Raw genomic sequence first — 5,030 nt, forward strand, 5'->3', positions numbered from 1 at the left:
AACTTAATATAAATATCTCCTCTCCAACAATTTTATGCTTATCTTCTAATTTTAGCTTCATTGGTTTTATTTGCATAAAATTGAAAATATAATAAATGTTGTTCATTTTACCTTCTGTGAACCCCTTTACTTCTTGTCTAGGCATAAACTTTTCCCTTATTCAAATATCTGACATGCAATTTTTTCCATGTTCTACCAATTTGCTTATAATACCATATGCACATTTGAAACTTATGGTTCATATAGAACATATAGTATGAGATGTTTGCCTATATCTAGTTTCTTCTAGACTATTTTCAACATTTTCCAACACATTTTCCAAAATATTTTCTAAATATTTTATACTGTCTAAAATTATTTTAAATGGAAATTATTTTCCTATCATTTACTAACGAACTTTGTTAGCAATATGTAGAGATGATGATGATTAGTGTGAAATTATTTTATACCCTGTAACTGCTTAATTTATTAGTTGTTTAAATGATCATTTTAAATTATTTTTTAAATTGACTCTTTAGGGTTCTCAGCAAATCATTATGCCATCTGCAAAAACTGATAATTTTGTTTCCTCTTTGCCTATGTTTATTCCTTTAATTTATTTTTCTTGTCTTATTTCTATAGCTACCATTTCTAGTACAATGTTGAATAGTAATGGTGATAATCTATATCCTTGTTTCACTCTGATCTTATTGGAAAGCTAGCTTGCCCCCTTTATAAATAATGCTTGCTCTTGGTTTTAAATGGATTCTACTCATCATTTTAAGGAAAGTGAAATTACTCTTTTGCTTTCTAGTGTTTTTAATGGGAATGAATGCTTGCTTTGGTAGCAAATGTAAAAATGAAAGATATAGAGAATATGAGGATGGTTCCTTCCCAAGATGAAACACACATTTGTGAAGAATTCTATATTTTATTGTAACTCCTAAGAACTTTATTATTATTAGGGCAACTAGAAACAGTATGTTAGGCAAAGGCATAGATATGAGTTGCATATAATGTTATGATTTAAAAAAAATAAAATTAAAGGGAGAGAAAGATGCATTGAGAGAAGGAGGAAGGGAAAGGAAGAATAGAAAAATTATATAAAAAGATGCAAAAGGAAGAGCTTATATAATGAAGGAAATGGGAGTTGATAAACAACATTTGAATGTTACTTCTTATCAGAATTGGCTCAAAAAGGCAATAACATATACACTCAGTTGCTATCTTCTGCTATAGGGAAGTAGAAAGGAAAGAGAGAGTGAGAAAGGGGCTGATAGAAGGGAGGGCAGATTAAAAAAGGTAGTTGTCAGAAGCAAAATAAACTTTTGAGGAGGAACAGGGTAAAAAGAGAGTTAAAAGGATAAACAGGAAAAAATTTGATGGAGGGATATATACAATTAGTAATCATACTATGAATATGAATGGGAAGAACTCACCCATAAAACAGAAATGAATAGCAGAATGCACTAAAAACTAGAATTCAACCATATGTTGTTTGCAAAAAGCACACTTGAAACAGAGATATGTATATACCTAGCATAAAAAGAAGGGACTAGAGAAGAATCTATTATGCTTCAGCTGAATTTTTTAAAAAAAGGAGGGTTAGTGGTTATAATGTCAAACAAAGCAAAAGCAAAAATAAACCCGATTAAAAGAGATAATCAGGGAAGATATATTTTTGTTAAAAAGTACTATAGATAATAAAATAACAATATTTGTGAACACCAATGATAAAAAACAGTAGATCATATTTTCTGGTTGTGGACTTTTTGTTTTCTGTTATTGTATTTCTGCTAAAATATCTCCATCGCTTTTGTTTGCTATAATTGCAACTCTTCAAGTATATTTTTCCTTCAATGTAATTGTTTATTGTCTCTCATTATTATAATATTTTTCACCTTAATTAGAGATGACTCACAATGGAATTTATATTTTATTATTGAAAATTTCAAATTATTATTTATAACCATTCCCAATTACTTTAATTTTTTTGCATGTCAGTTTTGTGAAAACTTCCTTTTTGTAGTATACTAATCAAAATCAATGACAGTGAGAAATATAACAGCTATTATGCTTTTTCAGACTTCCACACAATGATTATTTGTATGTTGCTTGGTTGTTGGTCTTCGTTCTTGAACAACACCAAAATAACATTGCTTTGTTAGGATTACGTTAGTGTATTTGACCATGGCTGATTAGAACAATACAAACTCCAGAATACTGTGTCACAGGTCAGACATAAATAGTCCCTATGAACATTTGGGGTGGATTCTCTAACTTTGTGCATCTCATATCTCTTCTGAGCTACTTCAATTTTGCTTTACTAATAGAGCACAGAATCTTCTCTGATGAGGGCATGCCATGCAGATTGGTCCTGTACCAGTGTTTCCCATATTTTATAATTGATACTAAAGTTCTTTTTTTTCTTTTTTTTTTATTTAATAGCTTTTTATTTACAGGATATATGCATGGGTAACTTTATAGCATTAACAATTGCCAAACCTCTTGTTCCAATTTTTCACCTCTTACCCCCCCACCCCCTCCCCTAGATGGCAGGATGACCAGTAGATGTTAAATATATTAAAATATAAATTAGATACACAATAAGTATACATGACCAAAACGTTATTTTGCTGTACAAAAAGAATCAGACTCTGAAATACTGTACAATTAGCTTGTGAAGGAAATCAAAAATGCAGGTGTGCATAAATATAGGGATTGGGAATTCAGTGTAATGGTTTTTAGTCATCTCCCAGAGTTCTTTTTCTGGGCATAGCTGTTCAGTTCATTACTGCTCCATTGGAAATGATTTGGTTGATCTCGTTGCTGAGGATGGCCTGGTCCATCAGAACTGGTCATCATCTAGTATTGTTGTTGAAGTATATAATGGTCTCCTGGTCCTGCTCATTTCACTCAGCATCAGTTCGTGTAAGTCTCTCCAGGCCTTTCTGAAATCATCCTGTTGGTCATTTCTTACAGAACAGTAATATTCCATAATATTCATATACTACAATTTATTCAGCCATTCTCCAACTGATGGACATCCATTCAGTTTCCAGTTTTTAGCCACTACAAAAAGGGCTGCCACAAACATTAGTGCACATACAGGTCCCTTTCCCTTCTTTATAATCACTTTGGGATATAATCCCAGTAGATACTAAAGTTCTTAAGAGAAACCTTGAGAGTGTCCTTGTATTGCTTTTTCTGAATACTCTATAAATGTTTGCCCTGTGTGAGTTCTCCATAACATAATCTTTTTGGCAAGGATATATTTAGCATTTGAACAATGTGGCCAGCCCAATGGAGTTGTACTCTCTGCAGTAAAGTTGGATACTTAGCAGTTTAGTTTGAGAAAGTACCTCAGTATCTCATATCTTTTCCTGCCAGGTGTTCTTCCTAAGACAATTAAAAAGGAAATGATTTGATTTCCTGGCATGGCGCTGATCCAGGTTTCACAGACATACAACAATGCCTCACTTAAAAAAAGTATATGCACTCTATATTCAAATGCAGCAAATAACATGGCAAAACAATCCATTTTGTTGTACATTGACTAACAGTGACATGTCTGTTTTGAGATGCAACATGAACTGACTTAAATTCAACTAGTTTATACAAAGAGTATTAAGTAACTGTGTTTGTCTTTACTGTTTGTTGTTCAGTTGCATCTGACTCCATGATTCCAATGGGGTTTTCTTGGTAAAGAAATTGGAATGGTTTGCCCTTTCCTTCTCTAATTCATTTTTGGAGATGAGGAAACTGAGGTAAACATCATTAAATCACTTGTCCAGAATCACACAGTAGGTGTTTGATGCCAGATTTGAATTTATGAAGGTAGTCTTCCTGACTGCAGGCCTGGCACTGTATCCACTCTGCCATCTACCTATATTCAGCCTTTGTTTTTAGTAAAACCAAATTTCTCATTATTTCTCTTGATTTTGTATACTTTGACTTGAACTTTGTTTCCATTGAAAAAGAAGTGGACCCATTATGTGGGAGTTGTGTTAAAAATATCCAATAATAATGGCCAGTGTTTTGTGCTCTTCCTCTGAAGGTCTTAGACCCTTTATCCCAAGGCAAAGGTACCCTATTTTTGCTTGGAAACTTCTACAATATCATATAAGTTACAAAATGATAAAACAAACATGTTCCATGAAATGGGAATATTTTTAGGCACAGATTGTCTGGAGAAAATGCTTTTTAAACATTCAAGTAGTAGTTTCTAAATGTAAATTAATTTTCTTATTGAGTTGTTGTGAAGGAAGGTTGGCCAACGTGATGGCCAACCCACTGGAGCTGAGCCTTTCTATACTTAGCCTTGAAGGTCCTTAGAGAGCAGACCCTGCCAGATTCTGGGAACACACTGGAAGCTTTTTCAATTTTATGGAACCTGCCAGAGCTATTGGCATATCATCCTTCATGGAATTTAGATCCATGAGACATAGGGCAGCAGAGCGCTAAAGTGTTATTGCCATTATCTTCCTCATTTTATCAGGTAAGAAAAGAATGCCTTCAATTTTTCATGTCAATGAATCTTGGAAGACATTTAGTTTGTTCTGCTATCAAGAAAGTGTTCATTTTGAACCTTGTTCAGTGTTTGCTGTGTTGTAAAGTAGATGTTTTGACAATTTCCTACATTTAATGTTTCAGATTGGTGAGAAGGAGGGGAAGGATTCAGTTATGTTTCCTGAAGAATTATACAATTGCTTTTTTTTTTCTTTTTGGCTGGGGCAATTGGGGTTAAGTGACTTGCCCAAGGTCACACAGCTAGGAAGCATTAAGTGTCTGAGAGCAGATTTGAACTCAGGTCCTTCTGACTTTAAGGTTAATACTCTATCCACTATGACACCTAGCTGCTCCTTGCTTTTTAAATTCAATGTAATTCAGCAAACATTTATTAAACATTTGTTATGTTCAAGGCATCATGCTTCCTCACCATCATTGCTATGTCTGAGTTAGGCATGGAATGGGGAGGAAACATGAAAGAAAATGATAGATAAGAAGCTCTGGGTTTGAAATCTATATTTTACCTAGAAAATCTTGGTCAA

At 33.4% G+C, this 5,030-nt stretch overlaps 1 pseudogene; it reads left to right on the forward strand.

Moving 5' to 3' along the window:
- The first annotated feature begins 815 nt into the window (after positions 1-815).
- LOC111718871 lies at positions 816-913 on the forward strand (annotated as a pseudogene).
- Positions 914-5,030: the final 4,117 nt, after the last annotated feature.

Source organism: Sarcophilus harrisii, chromosome 2 (assembly GCF_902635505.1).
Source record: "Sarcophilus harrisii chromosome 2, mSarHar1.11, whole genome shotgun sequence".
Classification (NCBI taxonomy): Eukaryota; Metazoa; Chordata; class Mammalia; order Dasyuromorphia; family Dasyuridae; genus Sarcophilus; species Sarcophilus harrisii.